The sequence below is a fragment of the Talpa occidentalis genome, unplaced genomic scaffold, assembly GCF_014898055.3.
Source record: "Talpa occidentalis isolate TD23 unplaced genomic scaffold, MPIMG_talOcc4v2.1 talOcc4.15, whole genome shotgun sequence".
Taxonomy (NCBI): domain Eukaryota; kingdom Metazoa; phylum Chordata; class Mammalia; order Eulipotyphla; family Talpidae; genus Talpa; species Talpa occidentalis.
In genome coordinates, this window is record NW_023601543.1 from 69,358,619 (window position 1) to 69,371,711 (window position 13,093).

General features: G+C 34.8%; 1 protein-coding gene and 1 long non-coding RNA gene across 2 annotated transcripts in view; one reads left to right on the top strand and one right to left on the bottom strand.

Moving 5' to 3' along the window:
- The window catches only part of DMD (dystrophin), a 1,988,221-nt gene that overhangs the window by 555,175 nt on the left and 1,419,953 nt on the right, over window positions 1-13,093 (top strand).
- LOC129145887 (uncharacterized) overlaps window positions 7,890-13,093 on the bottom strand; it is a 46,826-nt gene continuing 41,622 nt past the window's right edge. The window contains exons 3-4 of the long non-coding RNA XR_008552023.1: window positions 11,687-11,740; window positions 7,890-7,941 (exon numbers count right to left, since the gene is read on the bottom strand). This is a non-coding gene — a long non-coding RNA (uncharacterized LOC129145887). The remainder of the gene's footprint in view (window positions 7,942-11,686; window positions 11,741-13,093) is intronic.

The following is a 13,093-nucleotide window of genomic DNA, read 5'->3' on the forward strand; positions in this document are numbered from 1 at the left end:
ATATATGAGTGTATGTATGTGTATTTATAGTTTCTCGATTATGATTGAAGTATTTTATTATAATTAAGCTCTTTTTGTTCCATTCATGAAAATGCATGTCTGTATTCATTTTGGATAAACTTTCGGAAAAAACCCTTTTCTCAGTAGCAACAAAACTCATCTTAGCTTGATCTGATAATTTTTGCAAAAGGAAAACACTTTGATTTTTAAATTTGTTGATTTTATTTTTAATTTTTACTTATTTTTGAATTGAGGTAACATTGTATTATGCCATTATGTAAATCTCAGATGTGTAAATCTGTTGAACTTAGATTTAAGATACCTTTTTCGGTACTTTATTTGTGACTTAGAATTCAACCCATTGTCTCATGCACACCTGTGTTCATTTGGTTATGCAATGGTACACATTGAGTTTTATTAAGGTCTGTATTATTCAACACTTTTATATTTTGTTAAACCCATAGTTTACTGGTCCTTAAATAGTGAAATTCAATAAAGAAGGCTCAATTAAATTAGAGGCTCAGTTTTAAGAAGTTGAACGTGATAAATAGAAAGTTCTTTTAATCTTTTCTATGTATTTTATTTCTAAAGATGTAAATATGTCATTATAGACATCACTGTGATAACCCTTATAGGTGTATAACATATGTTACGGATTTATTTCCTCTGTGCCATTTCCTATTTTATATAACTGTAGGAGCAGAGTGGAAATTTCCTGTACCACTTCTGGATTCTCTTTGGGCTGGTTGAGCAATCAAATTATATCAGACAGATTAGTAGGAGAAAAGAACAAATTTAGTTATATATATATACATACAGAGAACTCACATGGATATGGATTGTAGAGCCAGTCGAGGAAAAATTAAGGTATACATCCTTAATTTAAGGAATAGGTTCGTGACCTAGAGCTTCAAGAAAAGAGGTTGGGAGGGGGTATCATGATGAGAACAGGATGGCTCATATAGCAGAGACCAGATGTCCTATAACTAACTTTCCCCTGCCATGCATGTATGCGTGCCCGTGCGTGCGTGTCTGTGTGTGTGTATGTGTGTCCATGTCTGTGTGTTTCTCTGATGGAAAGCTTGTTTCTGATAAAAACTCAATTTCTGGTTGATATTCCACTTTTCATTCTGCTAGGTAGTTAAGGAAGTGGCAAGAGATTCTTGTGGACCTACAGGGCTTTAATTGACTTTAGCTTGAAATAATCCACATGCCAAAGTGACTTGGGGAAACCTGTACTTCATAACATTTTGTAAACAATACATCAGATTCCCTTATTAATTTACCTTGGATTTTTTTTTGTTGATATTTACATTGTTAGAAATAATTGATAGCTGTCCTTTGAGAAAATTTGTGCTATATGCAAAAAATTATTTCTTATAAAGCTGTTAGATTCCATCATTACAGGCAAACTTAGCCACAAATTCTAACTGTGCTCTATCTCAAGTGATTTTCTTTCCCTAGTGGACAGCCAAATGCACAGGCAAGTCTTAAACTGAGTTAAAAGCTCTCTGGTTCATTCTATTCACATGTGATAGTCTTTTCTCCCTAAGAAACTATTGATATTTAATTGTTATAAATCTTCTGAAAAGCTGATTTTCTGTTTTTTGTGTTCACATTGAAAATATCAGTATATTGGCAATGAGTGTTATGACTGCTCACTGGCAGTAGCTAAAGGTGGCCTATTAGATGCTAAAAACAAGGTACTTTGAGTCCTGCAGGATGCCAAAGCCTCCAATCAATTCAGTCAATATTTAGACAGTATAGTGGGGAAAAGTCAGTCAAGGCAAATTGCCATTTTATATATTAAATATCTTTGGAAACCCTGCTTTGGCTAATTTTTCTAGCATTTCTAAATGCTTTGCTGCATATACTGCTGACAAGGAGGAAATTTAATTATTTTGTATTTCAGCAGTCTTCCCTTCCTTAGCTTTAACTTTCTTGTTGAGGTGCTAATGAGCTGTGAAAAGGCCAAATGGAAGAGAAATAAGAGCTCCAGATAATCCATACTCTGATAAACTGCTCCCATGATAATTGGCAGTTTATGGTTCTTCTGGGACAGTGGGAGAAAGAAGCAATGTTGTCTAGGTAAAAGGAGCAACCTGTGTTAATGACACTGCATACGAAGCCTCCAAGGCCATCACGTCCTTTTAAACAAATGTCATGTGTGTGCCTTCAGGCCTAGGCACAATTTGATTATCTGGAAAGTTTTATAGGTCAGATTGAGCTGCATCCCAGCATTTCTTAAATCAGGAGATTCTAGACATACTTATAACTGCTTCTCTTCTAGTTTAAATGAATTTCCTTTTCCTGAGTTATAGATTCCCCAGAATAAGCACAAATTTGGCCTTCCTTTTCTGCTGTTATGCATGTGTTTTAATTCATCTTCAAGCTAAGGTTTTTGCCTTTCAAATAAAGGTTTAATTCATTATTTTAATTTGTGCATATGGCAATAATTCCATTTTTCTTCCTAGTGTAATATAGAATAAGGCCAATATATAAATCATACCTTTTTCACTAATGAAGATTTTCCATTTATTATACATGTGTATGTATATTTATATACCTTTTTCATAGGTTTTTTTGGTTTATTTTTGTAATCTTTCTATTGAGGTAACATTGGTTTGCAAAACTGAATATGCAGATGTATAGGCTGTCCCCCTTCAGATGTTACTACGTGACACCCACCCTCAAGACACCCATCATCCTCCACCACGGTCCATTGAGCACCCTCCCCTTTCTGCTCCTCACTCCGCCCTCTCCTTCTCTGCCCACTTCAGTAGCAAATATACCAAAATAATGCATTTTTATAGATTGAGTAGTAATTTTGTAGAAAATTTACAGGGATTATACAAATCAATATTCTAATATTAATATAAAGATGGAAAATCGTTCCCTGGCATGTACTGGAAATTCACTATTTGATTCCACAAATACTGTATTCTCCAATGGGTCAGACACTGTATAGTGAACACAATAAAACTCTGTATTCATGGAGCTTAATTTTATTCTGCTGTAACTGTTTTAGTGAAGGATATACTACACCACCCTATTAGAAACAGGGAAAGGAATCACACACGTTAGAAAAATAAAAGAGGAAACCCAGAGTCTCGTGGTATATGTGAAAGTTGATGTTATAATCCTAAGCAGCCCATGTGCCTGAAGGCAGTGAGGGGGAAGGGTACTGGCTCAACAAAAGTGTGCTAATTTTTTGAATCTTTTTTTTTTTTAATCTGGACTCTAAATATAACCCCAGTCCCTTTGTTGATGTTCGTTCTTCTGTATTCCACATGGCACTAAATAAGAACAGTGAGCAGTGGAAATGATTTTATACTAATTGAATGTGATGTGGTGATGCTGAATATTAATAATAATTCTGTGTATATGAGAATCTTACAAGCACTCTCTAAGTTACTGTCATATCCACTTTCTGGTGTTTATTTGACGTCTGAAATTCGTAACTTTGTCAAGCACACACTGCTGATAAATTCCATAACTGCTGGAATTTGAACTCAGGTTCATCTTACTCCACAAAGAGACAAACTTGCAGCTCCCCAGGGGTGATCTGCACACCACTGTGCCTTTAAGATACTGTTATTTATAGAGATGCCAGTGGGGCCGCAGGGGAAGAGGCTAGTTGGGACACATGGTAAACTGGAAAAGTGACCTACTGGAGGCAGCCTGGGGAGAGAAGAGATGAATGCAGTGGGGAGTTCTTGAGTCTGTGAAAGGAATGAAATTAATATGGGAAGGGAATGAGTTGTCCAGAGACTGGCAAACTGTAGCCTGAATGTCAGTCTGTTGCCGCCTTTTTTGTTGTTGGTGGTGGTTTTATTGGAACTCATTCATGCTGTTCTCCTATGTTACAGCTGCTTTTGTGCAGCAATCTACAATGGCAGATCTGAGAAGGTGTGACTGGCCTGCAATGGTCTTCCATACTAAAGACACTCTCTGGCTCTTTACAGGCAGTTTTAGAGTTTAAGAGCTCTTGGATTATACAATGGGAAGAATTGAACTATGAAATGAGGAGGCTAGGATTAGTGCCCATGTAGCATATTGAGGGCAGTCTAATGAGATAACTGCAAGTTTAGAATAAATAGCTAAGCGTTGTAGATAAATAGCCTTGTAGAATAAATAGCTAAGAACACTGTAAGTGATGATTTGTGAGAGAAAACAAGAATTTTTAAATGTCCATTCGAAGTACCTAATCTGTTGTCCGGTATAGCTCACTGTTGAGTGTTTGTATGTGTTATAGCAAACTCTGGAGATTAAGATCATTTGGGGGGGGGTATTATATAAGTGGAAGGATATCTGAATTCAGATAATACTGAGCTCCTAAATATATATGTATATGTGAATTTCAGTAAGTAAAAAAAAAAAATTGCCAAAATCAATACCTTATGAATTCTTTTTCATTTAAAAGTATCATCTACAAAGTCATATTTGTTTTAGTATTTATGAAAGACTGATTAAAATAAGTAAGACTTAGTATATTTATGTTTGGCTTATGTTAAAGTATATGCAATTGTTACACCAAGTGGTCAGGAAAATGTTATTAGAAATAAATATGTTCTTCGTAGACATTTTGTTATTGTCTTATTTTAAAGTCAAATTTAGAGAACTTGTGACTGTTAATTCCTAATTTGTATGAATTCTTACCAAATAATTACTCCTAAAATTATTGAAACATACCGAAAACATTACAGAATTATTCTGTTCATCTTTCTTCTCTAGAATCTATGGCTCTCATAATATTTCTTCAGTCCTTCAGAGTAACAAGAAAGCATATAGGTTTTCTGGGAAGTTTAGTTTATCCTGCTGTGCCTCATAGGTATAACCTCAATTTCCCATCTGGAAAATGGGCACACTTTTAGAGAGGTTCTGACAATTATATGAGCTAAAGTATGTGAATCACAGAAATCACTCAAATGAACACCCGTCATATATTAGCCAATGAATTTATGAGAAAATTGTTTTACATACTTTATTGATATTTATCAACAACTATTACAAACTGTAAATTTTTATTTTTATATTATTTTTTAAAATATTTATTTATTTATACAAGCACTGGGGTACAGTCAGAAGCACGGGAGGGTGAGAGAATTCACCAGAGCCAGAGCGGGGAGCAGAGCAGGCAGAAGGACCGAAGTACACTGCTGAGGGGAGCAGCGGGCGGCAGGAGAGGTCTGCACGCCATGTGGGACCCTCCTCCAGTGGCCAGGGAGCTGCCGGGGTTCGAACCGGCGCTGCAGAGGCTGTAGGCAGCTTCACAACCCAGCGCTCAACCGCTGCACCAACGGGGAAGCCCAAACTATAAATTTTTAGAAGGAAAAGATCTTTTATGTTAAGTAGTTTTTCTTTATACAAACTATTTTTTCTAAATTTCTATTGGTTTGGGAAAATTTGTCATGGATTTTTTTCTTTTATATTTTATAAATGATAGTCAAGACAGAATTTCTCAGGAAGAGGCCAAAGAACGAGGAAATAAAAGAACTAAAGAGCAGCATAACCTGGAAAGTAATTGAATGCCTAATTATATGAAAGAATAGTTTTACACAAATTGGGGAAAGAGAAGTAAATAAACAATAAACATATATGCACAGACAAATTATCCAAGGGAATTTGGGAAGACGTGCATAATTTAAATTATGAATATTTTGTGCCACAATACTTATTTCAGCATAAGATCTTTGATGACACCATATTTCATATGAGACCATAAATTGGAAGGAGAAATTAGTTTTAATGATAAATTAAAATTACCCCAAACAATTTAATTCAGTATATATTTAAAGTCAGTTTTTGCATTATTCATGGGTCAATGTTGCTACCTTTAAAGACTGGAAAATGTGAAGGTATATAATGTGATATATATCTGAGTGTTGCTAATTGAGTAGTTCTTAAAAGAACTTAAAAAAGAAATGGCAATCACATGACATGATAGAGGTATTAGCTAAAACTATAGTAGTGCTCATTTTGCTATATATTAATGTCTTAAATCAATAAGTTGCACATGTTTAGCTTACACAAGGTTTTATGTCAATTATATATTGATAAAGCTGGAAAAATAAAGGTATAAGACTTGAAAAATAATGAAGCTAAATGAGCTGGAACCTTCTTTGAGAGCATGTTTTAGAGAGAGGGGGTATATTTTCAGACAGGCAGATATTAACTCTTACAAATGCATATATCTTTACAATGGTCTCAGCTCCTAGCAGTTTAGATCATGCTAGTGTATTAAGTAGGCTGTAGGATTTGTGAAAGTAATGAGGACACAACTTAATGATAAATTATCTAAGAAAGACATTTATTTCTCACTGAATGTGTGTGGTCCAGGCTTTGTGGGAGAGTTCTTTGCTTATTCAGGGACCATGGTTGTTTTGCCCTCCCTGGTAGCTTTGGCATGCCCTTGGATGCTTTTTTCATCCCCATGATCAAGGATATATAACCACCACCTTCATATTCCTACCTGTGGGAAGGAGGAAGTGACAAAGAGGAGAGCATACCTATCCCTCCTTGGTAGTTTTTTTTTTCTTTTTCTAAGTGTCAGTTTTTAAAATTTGTTAATGTTTATTTGACAATAAATAAATAACCTCTTAGGTCCGAAAGAAAGAATTCACACACATCCTATCCCTTTGACATATAATTGGTCACATGCCACACTTAAATGCAAAGGACTCTGGGTATTGTAGCTTTTATTCTGGATAGCCAAACAGTCACCTAAACTTTCTACTATTGTATATGAGGTGGAGGCGGAGGCTAGCAGTATTTGTAGTGACCAGTTTCTTTCTGAGTGTCAAGATTAACACTTCTGATTTTGGAGCATTTCATTTTATAGGTTTTTAGATGAGGTTTTTAAAAAGTAAATACACATGTGACAGATAAGATCTTTTTTGTTTCCTCAAATAGAGCACACTAAGCACAATAGAGCCTTTCTACGAGACATGAAAAAAATCAAACACTAATAGGAATTATAGAAGGTATAGAGTTCATATAAGAGACTGGTCACATACCTTCCTTTAGAAAATATTGATGTTAGCTTTATTTGTTGCTCAGCTTCCTTCGTAATCTAAAAGAGAGTCTGCAGCACCATCTGGGCTATCTCACATGAATGCCTTTCTGTTCTCCATTTCTGCAGTGTGATGTCAGTGTTAGTGTCTTACACATATTAATTTGACTTATGACTCCCCAACATTAATTAAGTCAAACATTAATTTGACTTCTGACTCCCAAGGTTCAACTTCTTAGTGCTTTCAGAACCATTAAACCTGAATTTATGGATATCGAGGAAAGAAAAAAAATAATTGGTAATCTGAATGGGAACAGCTTTCATCATTTTATCAGCCTTTCTTTTTAACTTCCCTTAAGTGGACCTATCTTACATACTTGGCATAGAACAACTTTTTGCTATGCAAATGGAAATCCTTTCTAGAAGACTAAGGATATTTGAGTTAGGATGTTAGTTCAGTAACTTTTTTTAAATGAACTTTTAATGTAACTTCCCCTAGTTACCTATTTATTTTTATTGCTATTTAACTGATATATTAGTTTGAGATATATAAAATAATGATTTGATATTTCTATATCTATACCTGTCCCCCATCTATATATATACACACATACATATGTATAATGAAATGATCACCACAAGAGGACTAGTTAACATCCATCATCACATAAAATTACAAATAATTTCATAGAAATTTTTATTTTGTTTTTAAGAAGTTATAGTGGGATATTTTGTGAGGGCACTATTTTATAGATTCAAATCAATTTTTTTATTAATAGACTTTATGAAATTGTGGTACAGATTTGTGTTTTGGAATCCAAACAGCTTGCTTTTAAATCCTGGAACAGCCAATTACCTTTGTGACCTTTGGCAAGTTACTTAGGTTTCTGCTTTCATTTCCACATCCTACTATTATCTGACATCCTGACCTGTTGGGTGAAAAATGACATAATGCATGTCAGGTGCTTAGCAAATTGACTGACACTAAGTGTCCATAAATAATGGTGACTGTTGTTATTGCTATTACAGATGTGGTTGTTGTGATTGTATTTTAATTTTTACATAACAGCAGGCCATAATTTTTCTTAAATCCTCATTAATGCTTAACTTTGAACCAAATTCCAGGTACTAGCAATATTAAAAATTACCTGTTTAATGGTACCATTAGATTGAATGTCATGTGTGGTGTTGCAAGATAAATTAATTTCTCATAAGTCACTTCTGTAATTATTTTTCATACTTTAAATAATACCCTTGTTTGCATGTTATATCTCTGAGTAAACACAGTGGAAATGCAGCAAGAATATTTCCAGATACTAATCCTGGCTCCTCTGAACTATTCCTCTGTATTTAGGAAAAGAAGCATTTGGTGATGCCTTTGTAATCCTCTAGCTCTTAAATAATCTTTCACTGAAGGGTAAAAAGATTATAGAATAGACCAAAAAATTCACCATCCATCTATTGGCTTAGAATTTTTATTAAAGAAGTGTGATGCATTTAAGGAAGTAAGTGATAAAATGTTCAAATATTCTTGAATCATTTATACACTCAAGAACAATAAGACTACTTTTCATCCAGGTTAAAACTCATCACATTTTAAGGTTGAATTGGGAATGATGCCAAAATAGATCAGTTTCAACAGAAATATAAAAGTGCTCAGTGATAGATTATGCCCTCTGGAAACGTCCCAGCTATTTTTCTAAGAGCTTTGTGGGTTTGCTGGATTGCTGGTTTCACTACCTATATGTAGCCATTTGATGACTTATCTCAGTTTGAATTGCCAGAATCATGCTTCTAAAAATACACACAGCTCATTCAACTGTGTTTCCTCATAAAAATCATTTGCCATTTCAGTGAACATTGGTCCCCAAATACAGGCATTGCAGAGCATTTCTTGGAAACTAGAATGTGCTTAGCATTTTATATGCATCATCTCATATAATCTTTTCAACAATCCTGTGGATATATATTTTTTATTTTCCTTGTTTTACACCTGGGAAAACTGAGATACAGAGAGGTCAAATACCTCATCCAACATCAGATAAACAGTAAACTGGGTTTAAAAAATATTTATGTATGAAGTAGTGTCAAAGTTACCTCTCTATATTTTATTACGATTTCTATCACCAGAAATGAGTTTCCAAACGTTTGTCCAGGACTTTGCAGGACTAACAAATACACTCATTTGTCTTCTCTCATTACTTTCCCTCTCTCTGCACTTCCCCCCTTATGTGATAGCAACATCTTCAAGGAAAATAGGCGACAGTTTCTAGTAAGTCTTCACACAAAAGGCAGTAATTAAGCCTCTGAAGTATGTGGGTAATGTTCAATAAATTTTAATGTTCTTTATTTTGAAAGTAACCAGACTTTTTTCACCCATCAATTGTTATGCTTCCCTTGTGAGTCATTGTTGGCCCAATGTACTACAGAGAAACAAACTACTGTGATAAAGATAGAAAATAAAATAAGATCAAGATGTAGAGAAAAATATTAGTTCCAATTGATGATCCTGACATCTCCATTCCTGAAATGATTGGTGTCTTTTTCTTATACATATGTCTTTCCTTCTAAAAAAACAAAGATCGAATTTCCTAGAGAATGTCTTTTGATGCCACAATATATGTGAACTAGCCACAAGCTTAGGTAAAATAGCACATACTATTACTAGGAGTATATATTTGGGAAAGCTGAAACCAAAAAACATAAACATCGCTCTATATTGTTGTCTGTTTCCAAATTCTGTGTTAAAGATGGACTTATAAAAAATGTATTTTCTTCCCACGGTTCTATTGAAAATGTGCAAATGTAGAATTCAGGCAGATTTCTTCTTTCATGTATTTACCTATGCTGAAATTCTAGAATCATTTCAAATTTTATGAACTACAAAATGGTTTTTCATTATGACCCAGAATATATGTGCATTTTTACCTATATATAAACATAATGTGTATATCAATATCTGAAACAAAATTCATAAAACAATACCAATCCTTAATATAAGTGATGCAGAGTGATATTTTTATTCTATTTAATTTTAAATAGACGATTCCTGGTCATGACCTACTAAAATGATTTCCTGAATCACTGATGTTCATGATTTACAATTTCAAAGCCAGCGATCTCCACAAAGAAAGAATTACTCAGAACCCAGCTGATAGTTTTGACAATTAACGTACATACATGTATATAATGATTAATTGAGTTACTTAGGTAATTTTACACAGCTTATTCATATTTGAATTTAGATTTAATAAGGTTTTCTCTGCAAAGTTTCTGTTATGAGTGTCCTCAGATAAAACATTTAGAATGAAAATATGAGTCCTAGACATCATGTCCCTGAGTATAAAGATTTGCTTTTAACATTCTCTCCAAAAATTCAATCCTCTGTAAAGATCAGTAAATCATTTTCAAATTGTTCAATGGAGAAATATAACGTTGTCTTGCTTGAATAGTTTTTGTTTACAATTTATCATTTGGAGAATATTTGAACTTAAGGTTGCTAATGATTTTTGAAGAATTTAAAATAAACTTTAGGCAGAAGTTCAACTTTCAGGAATGTTTGATCTAGTTAATATTTGCTCTTAGACTTTTTTTGGGTCATTTTTTCTGTAATAATTGTCTGGCTCTTGAAATCTTGATAATGATTTAAAAAGGTAACCTTGTGGCAGGTTGTATAGCCAAATGAATCTTATGTATATGAGAATCTAATGACAATTACTACTAATTACTACTTACTTAATTAAGCTATTACTTTATTGGGTTCTTATACAAGGTGAGGCACCCTGCCAGAAACTTTATATACTGTCCTTTAATATTTTCTACTATTATTATTCCCATTTATCCCTGAGGAAACTAAGGCTCAGTAACCTTCCCAGGATGACCTAAGGTCAGAATTATGATCCAAACACAGATCGTTTGGATCTGGACTTTACGACCACCTTCTTTTATACATAATAAAGCTCCTATTTTTTTTTTTTCATCTGTAATGCAGAGAAAGAAAAATATCCAGGATTGTATTGCACTTGTTTTCCAACCTATCACACATGGCTGGTTACATAAGTTATGTGGCCCAGTGAAAAATGAACTACAGAGCCTGTTGTGCAAAAGCCAGGAAAGAAGTTGCTATTAAAATTATCAAAATATAAAACTGTTCCCTTTATTACATTGTGTCGCTCAACTTGCCCAGGGTATTTTTTATTTGCTATATAAAATCATACTGAATAAATGAAATTAAAATTTTAAAGTAATAGTATGGGTTTTACTGCTCATTGTTATATTGTGAAATTGCAGTTGTAAATGCAAGTATAAGAGCATTTTAACTCATGCAGAATTACCAGTATCACACAATTTTTATTTCATAGCTTGTGCATATATATTTCATTCTTACCAGAATGCAGAAACTGCCCATGCTCTCTACCTTCAGCTTCCTGATGAGTAAGGAAGGACTGAAAGGCCGAGGGACTGGGTTGCCCTGTTTTATCCTTTTTTTTTCTATATCATCAATTTCAGCATAAATGGCTAAGACAGAAAAGAAATATGATGAAGACAAGGGTGCCTTGGTTTGTATTTTCTATTACCTTCTTTCTGCTTTTGAAGCATTTTCTGGTTCAATCAAAAAGCATGATTTATATGGCCGTTAGTGCCCTCAGTTAGTCACAGACTTAGCACACTTACCTCATACTTGCTTTGAGTCATGCTAAATTGTATGTCCACCAGCATTCTGTGCTCCTGGAACATGAAGGATATATGCAGATAGTGACAGTCACACAGATTTTACTTAACTCCTTTGCTCATGTTCCTATTTTGTCACCCCCTTGGACTTCACTAACAAAACCCAAGTTCAGTGCTCGCTTCGGCAGCACATATACAAAACCCAAGTTCAAAGGTAAAATTATTAAGGATTTTAAGATGGTGATGTGAAGCAGCAGGTAAAACAAGCTTGAGAAAGCTTTGATTGCTGTGCACTGTGCAGCTACTCTTGTTGCACAACCATGAAGCTGGCCCCGTCTACACACATCTCCTAGGTTACCTTTCTGTGACTTTTTTCCTCTTAATGCTGACTTTGCTATTCATCATTAATACTATTTAAGGATGTAGAGAAGGGTTACACCATGGAACTTTTTCTAACCCCTAAGATCTTTCAAAGTGGCCTTGTCCTTGGATCGCTTCCATGTGCATAACTCTCACTGATGCTCTGTTTGAGATCCTGGAGCTGGGTGATTTGGATTTTGGAGTACATGTTTCTGCTAGTTCTCTAGAAACAGGTGAACAGTTTAGTGAAAATATCACACCAAAGACTGCCACTCTACTTTGTAATCTAAAGGATTTGATAGTTGGGAAGTTTACAAGATTAAAGTGTCACAGTTCAAGCATTTATCAGAGTGGGATTAAGTTGGTGCTGACAGCTCGGGGAGATGAGGCCCAGCACTGAGGGGGACTGGGATTTTAAGGTGGGCATGCCAGGGTGGAGCCATCCAAAGACTGGGTTTTCTTTAGGCAAGATCATGTAATTCCCCTAGTAGCTTCTGATTGTTCTACACTGCCTTGTGTTTCTTTGCAAGACTTTTGTGTTAGGGCCTAGTGCTAGCTTGTTACCTTTGGAGTATACAGACAATTCCTCTACACATATTTCTCCAATACTTTTACTCTGCTCAGCTCTAACCCTAACTCTTAACTACATCAGTAGTTTGTTTGTGTCCCTTACCTCAGCAGGAAACCCTTCCATCAGGCTTGAGCATGGTCCTTTGTGGGACTTTTGATGCCCAACAGTATACCATGAATACACTTGACTCAAAGAAAATCCATGCAGATTTTCTTATTTGATGAAATTCTTACCATTGATAATTGCCCTACAATTAAAGAAGCAGACACAGATTATCTGAAGAACTGTCTCCTGTTATTTGATAGTACTGGTCCCGTAGCTTCTGAATCTCACAAACACACAGCCAGAGTTAGAAGTTGATAGTTCAACCTGAAAACTACCCCATCGTGTCCACTTGATTCTCTTCATGTCTTCACTTCTTGATCGTAGTTGAAGGGAAGGTATGGCCATGCATAGCTCTCTAGTCATTCTGGAGGAAT